This window comes from Saccopteryx bilineata, chromosome 10 (genome assembly GCF_036850765.1).
Source record: "Saccopteryx bilineata isolate mSacBil1 chromosome 10, mSacBil1_pri_phased_curated, whole genome shotgun sequence".
NCBI lineage: Eukaryota > Metazoa > Chordata > Mammalia > Chiroptera > Emballonuridae > Saccopteryx > Saccopteryx bilineata.
In genome coordinates, this window is record NC_089499.1 from 46,303,219 (window position 1) to 46,316,589 (window position 13,371).

Genomic DNA, 13,371 nt, shown 5'->3' on the forward strand with positions numbered 1-13,371 from the left:
CTTCGCTGCCTCTTACCACACCCCAGCTCCCAGAGTGAAGAGCAGCAGACAAGACCAGTAGCTGGACAGAAACCATGGACTCCACCAGAGTCCAGGGACTCAGTTCCTGAAGAACATAAGGTTGTGCCTGACCTGGTGGTGGCGCATTGCACTGGGACGCAGAAGAACCAGGTTCAAAGCCTCAAGGTCGCCAGCTTGAGTGTGGGCTTATCCAGCTTGAGCACAGGCTCATCCAGCTTGAGCCCAAGGTCGCTGGCTTGAGCAAGGGGTCACTCGCTCTGCTGTAGAACCCCCTAGTCCCCAGTCAAGGCACATATGAGAAAGCAATCAATGAACAACTAAGGAGCTGCAACGAAGAATTGATGCTTCTCATCTCTCCCTTCCTGCCTGTCTGTCCCTATCTGTCCCTCTCTCTGTCTCTGTCAAACACAAGAAAAAAAAAGAAAAAGAAAAAGAAAAACTACCAGGTTGTGACTGAGGAAAGCTACACGGCCACCTGGCAGGGGGTCAGTGGAGCAGAAGCTCCTAATAGGTAACATCAGGAAGCACACAGCTTGTTCAGACCACAGATAATCTGCCTGCCAACCATGGGGGGACTGACTCAGAATGAGCTGGCAGCGCCCCAGGATCTGTCTTTTTAAAGCTCACCAGGTGATTTCGATGCATAGCAAGAGTTGAGACCTTCCTCTGAGAGCATCAGAGTCCCCTGGGAAGCTTGATAAAAATATAGCTTCATGGCAGGAAAATGAAAAGTTCTGACAATACAAAGTATTGGTGAGGATGTGGAGCGACTGGAGCTCTCATACACTGCTAGTGGCGATGTAAAATGGTACGACTTTGGAAAGGAACTTGGCAGTATCTACTAACATTTAAAAACATGCATATCCTAAAAGATACCTCAATAAAGCTGTTAAAAAAATATGCATACCCACGGCCCAGCAATTGCACTTGAAAGTATATATATCCACCAGAAATGTGTGCACCTGGCTACCAGAAGGCAAGCTCAAGAATATTCACGGCAGCATTATTCATAAGAGCCAAATATTGGAAACAGCCTACTAGTCCATCAATAATAGAACAGAGGAGTGAAAACAGAGGTGTATTCACGCAATGGAGTTCTCCACAGCAGTGACAACGAGTGCACTGCTGCTACGTGCAACACAATGGATGAATCCTGAAAACCTGATACTGAGTGAAGAAAGCTAGACAGAGAAGAGTATATATACATTATAAGATTTCATTTATCTGAAGTTCAAGAACAGGTGAAAACAAATTATCACGTGGTGATATAGACAAGGTAGAAATACCATAAAAAAACCAAGATAGCGATCACCCAAAATATCAGGAAGGTGACTCCGTCTGAGTAGAGGAGGGCGGGGACACAGTTTGAGATGAACCTGTGGGGAACTCCTAAGGGGCTGGCAATGTTCTGTTTCTTAACCACGGTGGTTACAAGGGTGTTCACTTTCCATTATTCTTTATGCTACACCTCTCTGTTATACCCATGTGTCTATTTTATGACTTTAAATAAAAGGTGAAGGAGGTTTTTCTGTCCCACTCCAAGCAGTGCATCAGGTTTGGGTTTGGGCCTGGGAATGATCATCTTAAACATGCTCCTCAGCCCAGGTTTCTGATTCCCAAGGTCCTGGGCCACGCCAGCATCTAAGACATATGCTAAGCGCATGCCAGCGTAAGGATCCCAGGAAGCCAGCCCCCAATTGGCAGGCTGCACCATCACTGGTTTTGAGTGGTGAGCAGCCCCAGAGGTGAGAGCCAAGTGTCCACCAGTACAGTGGCCAGCCCACAGGACATCCTGCCAATGCAGTGACCAAAAGAATGGCTTTGTGGGCTGCTTGCTTTACTAGGAGCTGTCATGGGTTTAAGGAGGAAATTTCTAGAGGGCCATTCTGGATGCAAGGAATTCTGGAAGGGACGGTAGCATGGAGGTCATCAATCACTGAAATCCCTGGCAGCCTGGTATGACCAAGCTGGGCTGACAGCCCTTTCAGGAAAACTAAAAGGATGGGGAGGAAGCAATTAAGGTCTGTCAACTGGAAGCAGCTGGCATCCATCTGTTGGGGCTGTTGTGTCCCCAGAGCCCGGGTCAGGGGCAGGGGGATGCACTTAACTGGGGAACTGTCAGGCCCATTCTCTGTGTGAAAAGCCTTGGAAACCGAGGGCCTCGTGAGCCTGTGTTATTAGCCAGGACACGCTGGCTCAAGCCGGTCTTGAATCCACAGGAGGGAGTGGGCTACTCATTAATAGTCCCTGCAGTTTAGATCGCCTAAGAGCCAGGCCCCAGGGCAGTGCTGTGGATAGGAGGGCAGATGTGGACCCACTGCCATGGGGCTCATGGGTAACATAGTGAGTGCTGTAAAGCTCATGGTGGTTCTGTGAGAGGGTATAACAGGGAGCCCCAGGAGGCTTTCCTTCAGAAAAGGTGCTTGGGGCGAGATCTGCAACATTAGAGGAAATTGACCAGAGAACACCCCTCCCCCAGGCAGGGAGAACAGCAGGGCCAGGGCCCCTGGGTGGGAGTAAGAGGAACACCCTGAGCACTCCCACACCCAGCATGGCTCCGAGGTTTTCCAGCACTGTTCAGCCTCCTGACCACTCTGATGTGAGTGCTATTATTCCCATTTCACAGATGAAGAAACTGGGTCACAGAGAGGTTAATTAACCAGTATAACATCACACAGCTCATCAGTAGCCCAGACTAAATTTGAACTCACTGTGCTACACTACCTCGTTTGGCTTGCTTTCCCCCAAGAATGGAAAGGAGGCTGGTGTGGCTGGAGCCCAAAGAACTTGGAGGACAGCAGGGAGAGAGGGGGGGGAGAGGGTGGCAGTACCAGGCCACGTGGGAAAATGAGTACTTGATGCTGGCAGCAGTGAGGAGCCACAAAGGTCGGAGGATGTGATGGTATCAAATATATGTTTTAGAGGTGCCGTCCAGCAGTGTGTGGTAGAATAGTCAAGCAAGACTGGACCATCAACAAACACTTCTTCGCTTGTTCAGGATAACTGAGTGTCATGTGGCATGGTGATCTTTTCTCCAGACGGTGGGGTTTGTTTTGACACTCTTCCCCACCAGACAACAAGGACATGTCAAATATTGTACAAACACACTTTTCTAACTTTAAAAAAATTTTTTTTTAATTTATTTATTAAATTTAATGCAGTGACATTGATAAATCAGGGTACATATGTTGAGAGAAAACATCTCTAGATTATTTTGACATTTGATTGTGCTGTATACCCCTCCCCCAAAGTTAAATTGTCTTCTGTCCCCTTCTATCTGGTTTTATTTGTGCCCCTCCCCTCCCCCAACCCCTCTTTCCTTCTTCGCCCCATCCCCCATCCCCCCACCCCCCACCCCGGTTGCCATCACATTCTTGTTCATGTCTCTGAGTCTCATTTTTATGTCCCTTCTATGTATGGTTTCATATAGTTCTTAGTTTTTTTTTCTGATTTACTTATTTCACTCCATATAATGTTATCAAGGTCCATCCATGTTATTGTAAAATGATCCGATGTCATCATTTCTTATGGCTGAGTAGTATTCCATAGTATATATGTACCAAAGCTTTTTAATCTACTCGTCCTCTGACAGACACTTGGGCTGTTTCCAGATCTTCGTTATTGTAAACAATGCTGCCAGAAACATGGGGGTGCATTTCTCCTTTTGGAGCCGTTCTATGGTGTCCTTGGGGTATATTCCTAAAAGTGGGATAGCTGGGTCAAAAGGCAGATCGATTTCCAGTTTTTTGAGGAATCTCCATACTGTTTTCCACAGTGGCTGCACCAATCTGCATTCCCACCAGCAGTGCAGGAGGGTTCCCTTTTCTCCACATCCTCGCCAGCACTTATTATGTGTTGTTTTGTTGATAAGCGCCATTCTGACTGGTGTGAGGTGATATCTCATTGTGGTTTTAATTTGCATTTCTCTAATGATTAGTGATGTTGAGCATTTTTTTATATGTCTATTGGCCATCTGTATGTCCTCTTTGGAGAGTGTCTATTCATCTCTTTTGCCCATTTTTGGATTGCGTTGTTTGTCTTCCTGGTGTTGCGTTTTACAAGTTCTTTATAAATTTTGGTTATTAACCCCTTATCAGACGTATTGTCAAATATGTTCTCCCATTGTATAGTTTGTCTTTTTATTCTGTTCTTGTTGTCTTTAGCTGTGCAAAACCTTTTTAGTTTGATATAGTCCCATTTGTTTATCCTGTCTTTTATTTCACTTCCCCATGGAGATAAATCATCAAATATATTGCTCCGAGAGACGTTCGAGAGCTTACTGCCTATGTTTTCTTCTAAGATGCTTATGGTTTCACGGCCTACATTTAAGTCTTTTATCCATTTTGAGTTTATTTTTGAGAGTGGTGTAAGCTGGTGATATAGTTTCATTTTTCTGCAGGAAGCTGTCCAGTTTTCCCAACACCATTTGTTAAAGAGGCTGTCTTTACTCCATTGTATTTCCTTACCTCCTTTGTCAAATATCAGTTGTCCATAGAACTGTGGGTTTATTTCTGGGTTCTCTGTTCTGTTCCATTGATCTATATGCCTGTTCTTATGCCAGTACCAGGCTGTTTTGAGTACAACAGCCTTGTAGTATAACTTGATATCAGGAAGTGTGATACCTCCCACTTTATTCTTCTTTTTTTTTCTTTTTTTTTTTTTTTTTTTGAAGCTGGAAACGGGGAGAGACAGTCAGACAGACTCCCGCATGCACCCGACCGGGATCCACCTGGCACGCCCACCAGGGGTGACGCTCTAAACCACCAGGGGACGATACTCTGCCCCTCCAGGGCATCGCTCCGCCACGACCAGAGCCACTCTAGCACCTGGGGCAGAGGCCAAGGAGCCATCCCCAGCGCCCGGGCCAACTTTGCTCCAATGGAGCCTTGGCTGCAGGAGGGGAAGAGAGAGACAGAGAAGAAGGAGGGGGTGGGGGTGGAAAGGCAAATGGGCGCTTCTCCTATGTGCCCTAGCCGGGAATCGAACCCGGGTCCCCCAAACGCCAGGCCGATGCTCTACCGCTGAGCCAACCAGCCAGGGCCTTATTCTTCTTTTTTAAGATTGCTGAGGCTATTCGTGTTCTCTTTTGGTTCCATATAGATTTTTGGAATATGTGGTCTATATCTTTGAAGTATGTCATTGGTATTTTAATTGGTATTGCATTGAACTTATAGATTGCTTTGGGTAATATAGACATTTTAATGATGTTTATTCTTCCTAACCATGAGCACGGTATATGCTTCCACTTGTTTGTATCTTCCTTGATTTCTTTTATCAATGCTTTGTAATTTTCCAAGTACAAGTCTTTAGTCTCCTTGGTTAAGTTTATTCCTAGGTACCTTATTTTTTTGGTTGTAATTGTGAAGGGGATTGTTTCCTTAATTTCTCTTTCTGACTGTTCATTGTTGGTGTATAAAAATGCCTCTGATTTTTGAGTATTGATTTTATATCCTGCCACTTTGCTCAATTCATTTATCGGGTCCAGTAGCTTTTTGACTGAGACTTTAGGGTTTTCTATATACAATATCATATCATCTGCAAATAATGATAGTTTTACTTCTTCTTTTCCAACTTGAATGCCTTTTATTTCTTCTTCTTGTCTGATTGCTGTTGCTAGGACTTCCAGGACCATGTCAAATAAGAGTGGTGAAAGGGGGCAACCCTGCCTTGTTCCTGATCTTAAGGGTATTGCTTTTAATTTTTTCCCATTGAGTATGATGTTGGCTGTGGGTTTCTCATAGATGGCTTTTATCATGTTGAGGTATGTTCCCTGTATTCCCACTTTGCTGAGAGTTTTGATCATGAATGGGTGCTGGATTTTATCAAATGCTTTTTCTGCATCTATTGAAATTATCATGTGGTTTTTCTCCTACTTTTTGTTTATGTGATGATTCACATTGATTGATTTACAAATATTGTACCAGCCTTGCCTCCCCAGAATAAATCCCACTTGATCATGGTGTATGATTTTTTTCATATATTGTTGGATCCGGTTTGCTAATATTTTGATGAGGATTTTAGCATCTATATTCATCAGAGACATTGGCCTAAAATTTTCTTTCTTTGTTTTGTCTTGTCTGGTTTTGGAATCAGAATTATGCTCGCCTCATAAAAGGAGCTTGGAAGTCTTCCTTCCTCTTGAATTTTTTGAAATAGTTTGAGAAGGATAGGAGTTAGTTCTTCTTTGAATATTTGGTAGAATTCCATTGTGAAGCCATCGGGCCCCGGACTTTTCTTTGTTGGGAGTTTTTTGATAACTCTTTTGATCTCATTTGTTGTAATTGGTCTGTTTAGGTTTTCTGATTCTCCCAGATTGATTTTTGGAAGATTGTATGCTTCAAGGAATTTTTCCATTTCATCTAGGTTGTCTAGTTTTTTGGCGTACAGTTCTTCATAGTATTTTCTTACAATATTTTGTATTTCTGTTGTGTCAGTTGTTATTTCTCCTCTCTCATTACTAATTTTATTTATTTGAGTCCTCTCTGTTTCTTGGTGAGTCTACTTAAAGGTTTATCAATCTTGTTTACCTTTTCAAAGAATCAGCTCCTAGTTTCATTGATCCTCTGTATTGTTTCTTTAGCCTCTATGTCAGGGGTCTCAAACTTGTGGCCCGCGGGCTGCATGTGGCCCACCAAACAATTTTGTGCGGCCCGCAGACTAATCCACGAAGTTCAAAATATTTTGGATAAAATTAAGTAAGCCTAGGGGCCTACTTGTATTTTTCATTTCTCTAGCATCCTAGCTAGATATTAGCTTAGTTAACAGCAGTTGTGATGCGAACTACAGTCTCTGGTCGTTTTGTGACACTGAGTAAACTGCATGTACGATTGTGCTTGTTGTACTGATTTTTTTTTTGTTTTCAACTGCAGTGAGAAAAGTGTTGCATAACAGTTGCCTTTTGTAGACCTAGTGCGGCCCTCCGAACGGCTGTGATCTTGCTCTGCGGCCCACATGCTGAGTTGAGTTTGAGACCTCTGCTCTATGTCATTTATTTCTGCTCTGATGTTTATTATTTTCTTCCTTCTACTACATTTGGGCTTTACTTGCTGTTATTTTTCAAATTCTTTTAGATGCAGGGTTAAGTTGTTTATTTGAGCTTTTTCTAGCTTCTGAAAGTGTGCCTGTAGTGCTATGAACTTCCCTCTCAGTACTGCTTTCACTGTGTCCCATAAATTTTGAGTTGTTGAATGCTCATTGTCATTCGTTTCTAGGAATTTTTTAAATTTCTTCTTTAATCTCATTCTTAATCCATTCATTTTTTAACAACCTGCTATTTAGTTTCCATGTGTTTGAGAATTTTTGAGCTTTTCTGTTGTGGTTCATTTCTAGTTTCATGCTGTTGTGATCGGAGAAAGTGCTTGATATGATTTCAGTCTTCTTAAATTTGTTGAGAGCACTTTTGTGCCCTAACATGTGGTCTATCCTAGAGAATGTACCATGAGCACTTGAAAAGAATGTATATTCTGCTGCTTTAGGGTGAAAGGTTCTGAAGATATCTATTAAATCGAGTTGATTTAGTGTTTCCAATAAGTCTGCTGTTTCTTTGTTAATTTTCTTTCTTGAAGATTTATCTAGTGATGTTAATGGGGTATTGAAATCCCCTATTATTATAGTATTGCTGTTGATCTTGCCCTTTAAATCCATCAAAGTCTGCTTTATATAGTTGGGTGCTCCTATATTAGGTGCATAGATATTTATAATAGTTATATCTTCCTGTTGGATTACTTCCTTTATCATTATATAGTGGCCTTCTTTATCTCTTACTATATCCTTTGTTTTAAAGTCCAGTTTGTCTGATATAAGTATTGCTACCCCAGCTTTTTTTTCATTCCATTTGCATGAAATGTTTTTTTCCACCCTTTTACCTTCAATCTATGTGTATCTTTTGTTCTAAGGTGTGTCTCTTATAGACAGCATATGTATGGGTCCTGTTTTCTTATCCATGCAGCTACCCTATGTCTTTTGATTGGATCATTTAATCCATTTACATTTAAGGTTATTATTGATATGTAGTTGTTTATTGCCATTTTCTTCTTTAAAGGTGTATTCCTTTTTTGCTATATTCTTTTCCCACTTTGATCTGTTTACAACAGGCCCCTTAACATTTCCTGCAGCATTGGTTTGGTTGTAATGAATTCCTTGAGTTGTTTTTTGCCTGGGAAGCTTTTTATTTCTCCTTTGATTTTAAACAATAGCCTTGCTGGATAAAGTAGTCTTGGTTGTAGGTTCTTGTTCTGCATTACTTTGAATATTTCTTGCCATTCCCTTCTGGCCTCAAGTGTTTCTGTTAAGAAGTCGAATGTCATCCTTATGGGGGCTCCTTTGTAGGTGATAACTTTTTTTTCTCTTGCAGCTTTTAATATTTTCTCTTTATTGCTTAGCTTTGGTATTTTAATTATAATGTGTCTTGGTGTAGGTTTCTTTGGGTTTCTCTTTAATGGAGTCCTCTGTGCTTCTTGGACTTGTGAGAGTTTCTCTTGCATTAATTTAGGGAAGTTTTCAGCTATGATATGATTGAACAAAGTCTCTATCCCTTGTTCTTTTTCTTCTTCAGGAACCCCTATGATGCAGATGTTATTTCTCTTCATGTTGTCACAGAGCTCTCTAAGAGTTTCCTCTGACTTTTTGAGTCTCTTTTCTCGTTTCTCTGCTTTCATGCCTTCATTCCAGTTGTCCTCCAACTCGCTGATTCGATCCTCAGCTCTATCTATCCTGTTTTTAATTCCTTCCATTGTGGTCTTTATTTCTGATATTGTATTTGTCATCTCCGACTGATTCTTTTTTATACTTGCTATTTCTTTATTTAGGTGTTCATAATGACCATCCATTGTTGTTCTAAGATCCCTAAGCATCCTTACAATCATTATTTTGAACTCTGCATCTGGAAATTTGATTATTTCCACATCACTCAGTTCATCTCCTGAAGGATTCTCTTGTGGTTTTGTTTGGATTGCACTTTTTTTTCTTCTCATTGTCGGTGTTTTGTTTGTAGAATTGCTTGAGTCTAGGCTTGGAGTTGTCTGCCTCCGGTTTGTGTTATTTCTAGGTCTTCTTGGGTTGGTATCAGCTATTATTTATAATCCACTTTCGGATTTGGGCAGCTTTGAAGTCTTGATTTGTTTGTTTTCTTAACAGGTGATAGTCTTGTTTACTGGTCTCAGCAGGGGGCTTCCTTGAAACTGTATCCAGGAATGCGATAGGTGTAACCTGAGACTCTGAAGGTCTCTTTAGCCAACTAATCTCCCTGGGGGCAGGGTGTTTTCTCAGCTTCAGTAGGGGGAGGTGTATCTCGGATCTCCATGGAGACCTGAGTTACTGCCCCTCCTCCCCACTTCTTGTTTTCAGCTGTGTCTTGTTTGCTGATTGGAGCTGGATAGATGTCCAGAGATCTCTGATCTGGAAGCAATTCAGTTCTGTTTTGTGAAAGGTTTAGTCCCTCCCCCAGCTATGGCCGCCTCCAGCACGGATGAGTCAGCTTTTTTAGGTCGTCTCCTTCATTCCTTAGCCCCTCATAGTCTGTCCTTCTCTCTTTCCTTTCCACTTGGGAGTTAAGCTGGTCTTTTCAACACACCTCGTTCCCTGGTCACCAGGCAAGTGGCTGTGAGCAGTAGTTTCTGCTCTTTTCCCTTGTGTGAGATCCCCTCTGGGCTCTCAGCCTCACCCCCCCCCCACTCCGTTCCTGTAAGCAGGGGAGATTCAGGCGCTTCCTACCAGGTTTGTTGTGGCTTCTTCTTTGCTCCTTGGTTTTTGAGAGCTGTTCTTGCAGTTCAGAGTTGGTTTTTCATGCTGATTTTTTTCTAAATTGATTTGTATTCCAGTTTGGTGGTGAAAGCTGGGCGTCTGTGCATCCACCTACTCCACTGCCATCTTTTTCTCTCCTTTATTTTTATTTTTTACAGGAACAGAGAGAGAGTCAGATAGAGGGATACATAGGGACAGACAGACAGGAATGGAGAGAGATGAGAAGCATCAATCATCAGTTTTTCGTTGCGACACCGTAGTTGTTCATTGATTGCTTTCTCATATGTGCCATGACTGCGGGCCTTCAGCAGACTGAGTAACCCCCCACTCGAGCCAGTGACCTTGGGTCCATGCTAGTGAGCTTTTTGTTCAAGCCAGATGAGCCCGCACTCAAGCTGGCAACCCCGTGTTCTCAAACCTGGGTCCTTCCGCATCCCAGTCTGATGCTCTAGCCAGTGTGCCACCACCTGGTCAGGCACTTTTCTAACTTTGATGAACATGAGGAAGCCCTTTCTGGCACAAGCCCCAAAGACCCCATGTAAACGTTTGATTAATCCTTCACACAGCACAATTAAGCTACTTCCACATTTCTCCATTGCCACTTCTGCTTTACTGAGGGCAGTTTCACTGAGATGGAACCTCTCCTAATTAAGATACCTGACTCATCGATCAGCTTTTTTGCCCACAGCACATACTACTGATCGGAGACAGTTCCTGCTCCCATGGACTTCCCTCTCTGGAAGCCATGGTTTCTGTCAACTCCAATTCTCTCAGGTCAGATTTGTGCAAATCTTAATTTGGCATAGAGATTTCATTATTTTGTCAATTTTTAGATCAATAACTATTTTTTACCATGCACAGCTTCAGCCGATGTCAGTTTTATTTTGTGTTGATTATTTCTACTAGTGATGCTCATGATGGATTGGATTAGAGACAAACGGTCTGTATTTCTTAGGAAATCCATGAGAAATTGAAACATTCGTGAGTCAATCTTTTTTGTGGGTATCTCACTGTAATTCTAATTTCCATGTTCCTCTGTGAAATACTGTTGAACACCTTTCCATCTGTTTATTGGCCACTTGGATGTCCTTTGTGAAGTGCCTGCTCAAGTCTCTTACCCAGTTTTTCATTGGGTTGTCTTTCTCTTGTTCACTTATAAAAGTTCTTTATACACTCTAGATATGAACCCTTTGTTGACTACAAATGCTAAATACAGCTGCAAGGTAGGCACAGAGACCATAGGCCACTCGCAGCACTTTCGTTGATTGTGGACACGTCTGAGAGAGGACTTTGGACCAGTCGCAATGCCTTTCCAGGTTGAACGGTTTAGGAAACTCTGACCCTCGCATCTAGATTACATGAAGGACTGGAACACAGGCCAGGAAGAGCAATGAAGTAGGCAGGCAGGGCAAAGAAGGAAGAGAGGGCCATCATTTATTCGCCCTGTGCCAAGAACTGTGCCAGAGGTGTCATCTGCTTTATCTCACTGTGCTCTTGCATCCCTGGCCTTTCCTGAATATGCCAGTTTTCTGTACCTCGGGGCCACTGCATTTGCTGTTACCTCTGTGCATTCATTGCAGAACTGACCCCTTCTCATCATCCAAGAATATCCTTGACTATCACCTCCTCAAAGAAGCCTTCCCTAAGTACCACAGATGAGAGAGACTCTTCACCTCTCTGCATCCTGACTCTGCTTCATTGATTTTAGTTTCAAGGCCTGTCATTAGAGTGCACATCAATTTGTTGTCATAGTGCTTGGCTGGCTTGTACACTAGAATATAAGATTCATTAGGGAAGGGTCCTAATCTGTCTTCTTCATCACTATATCCAGGGCCTAAGGCAGTACCTGGCACATAGTAGCTGCTTAGTAAACATTTGTTGAGTGAATAAATGAACAACCCTGTGAGGTAAATACCAAGACTGTGCCCATTTCCAAGATGATGGCACTGAGACTCAGAGAAGTTGAATAAGTTGTTCAAGGTCTGAGAGGAAGTATCAGAGCAAGAGTGAAATCTGGTACTTCTGACTCCACATGCTGTCTCTGTCCCTTTCTCCCATTCTAAGTTTCTTTCATTTCCAAGGGCAGCAGGTCCATGAATTGTTAGCTTGCTTTATAACTGGACTTCCTGGCTCCCGGATGAGCTGGGTGAGAGGAGCAGAGAAGAACAGACCTCAGTGGGGATTGTGTGGAGACTGGGAACCCTGTCAAGAGGCCAGTGCCTGAACTTGAAACAGGTGAAGTGTGCAAAAACTAGGCCCACCTTAAGGGGTCAAACCATCTCAGGAGATGTCCTAAGAGGAGTAGTCCAAACCCCACCCACGACAGAAACTCATTTGGTACCAGCCTCGCTGGGAGCTCATCACCTCCCAGGGCAATCCAGTCCCATCTTGTCCAGCTCCAAGCAGAGCAAAAAGTGCCTTCCCCAACCTGCACTTGGCTGGGAGGCCTGGAGCCCAGTGCTTCCCGAACTGGGAATTCTGCATGCTGCTGGATATGTGGCGAGAAATTAGGTTAAAGCAGGAATAATCAGCTCATTAACCCCCTTGCCAGACTCCAAATGCATACAAAGTCTGCTTCAGAGCTACGCTGCCAACTGTCACTGCCTGCCTGCATCCGGTACAAGTGAGATATTTTATTTATGTGTCGTGCATATTTATTAGGAAGAGGTAAATAAATTAGCTCCCTGCCATCTGTAACCACCAGGCTTTGACAAGTTCCCTCCCTCCTCCTCTGCCTCAGAGGGGCCACACCAGCAAAGCCTGGGTCCTGTAAAGGAAGGGGCTCCTTTTCTTTTCTTTTTTTTTAACAGATACAGAGAGAGAGTCAGAGAGAGGGATAGATAGGACAGACAGACAGGAATGAAGAGAGATGAGAAGCATCAATCATCAGTTTTTCGTTGCAACACCTTAGTTGTTCATTAATTGCTTTCTCATATGTGCTTTGACCGCGGGCCTTCCGCAGACCGAGTAAACCCTTGCTCGAGCCAGCGACCTTGGGTCCAAGCTGGTGAGCTTTGCTCAAACCTGATGAGCCCGTGCTCAAACTGGTGACCTTAGGGCCTCGAACCTGGGTCCTAGGCATCCCAGTCCGATGCTCTATCCACTACACCACCGCCTGGTCAGGTGAGTCTCCTTTTCTAGTAAGTTTTTTCTCCAGGGTTTTGAGTGGCCCTAGAATTACATATTTTCTGAGAGGATATCAGATACTTTTCTAGGCCATTTGCCAACAGCTGTTCCTCCTAGCAAGCCTGGGCATACTGTCATCCTCACTTTATAGATGCAGACATAGAGGCACAAAGAGGTCGGGTCACTTGCTCAGGTGAGTGGAGGAGCTAAGTTCAAGCTACAGGAGGCCCAAAGGCTTGGCAATGTGCTGGGGTGCAAGGCTAGACCAGGAAGTGATTACATTTCTGGCTCTGGCACTAGTTGCTGTGGGGTTCAGTCTGGTCCCTTAACTCCCCTGGCCCTTCTCTGTTGAATGTGAAAATAAAACACAACAGAACAGAATCCACATGGGGCTGTGTAAAGAATCAAATCACTACCCATCTGAATCCTGAGTGGCCATGGAGGTTCCTAACCCCTTGCCCCACCCTCCTTAAAGGGGCAAGA

The 13,371-nt window shown here is 43.5% G+C and overlaps 1 protein-coding gene across 1 annotated transcript in view; it reads right to left on the reverse strand.

Moving 5' to 3' along the window:
* The window catches only part of GRIP2 (glutamate receptor interacting protein 2), a 105,451-nt gene that overhangs the window by 78,249 nt on the left and 13,831 nt on the right, over positions 1–13,371 (reverse strand). The window lies entirely within an intron of this gene.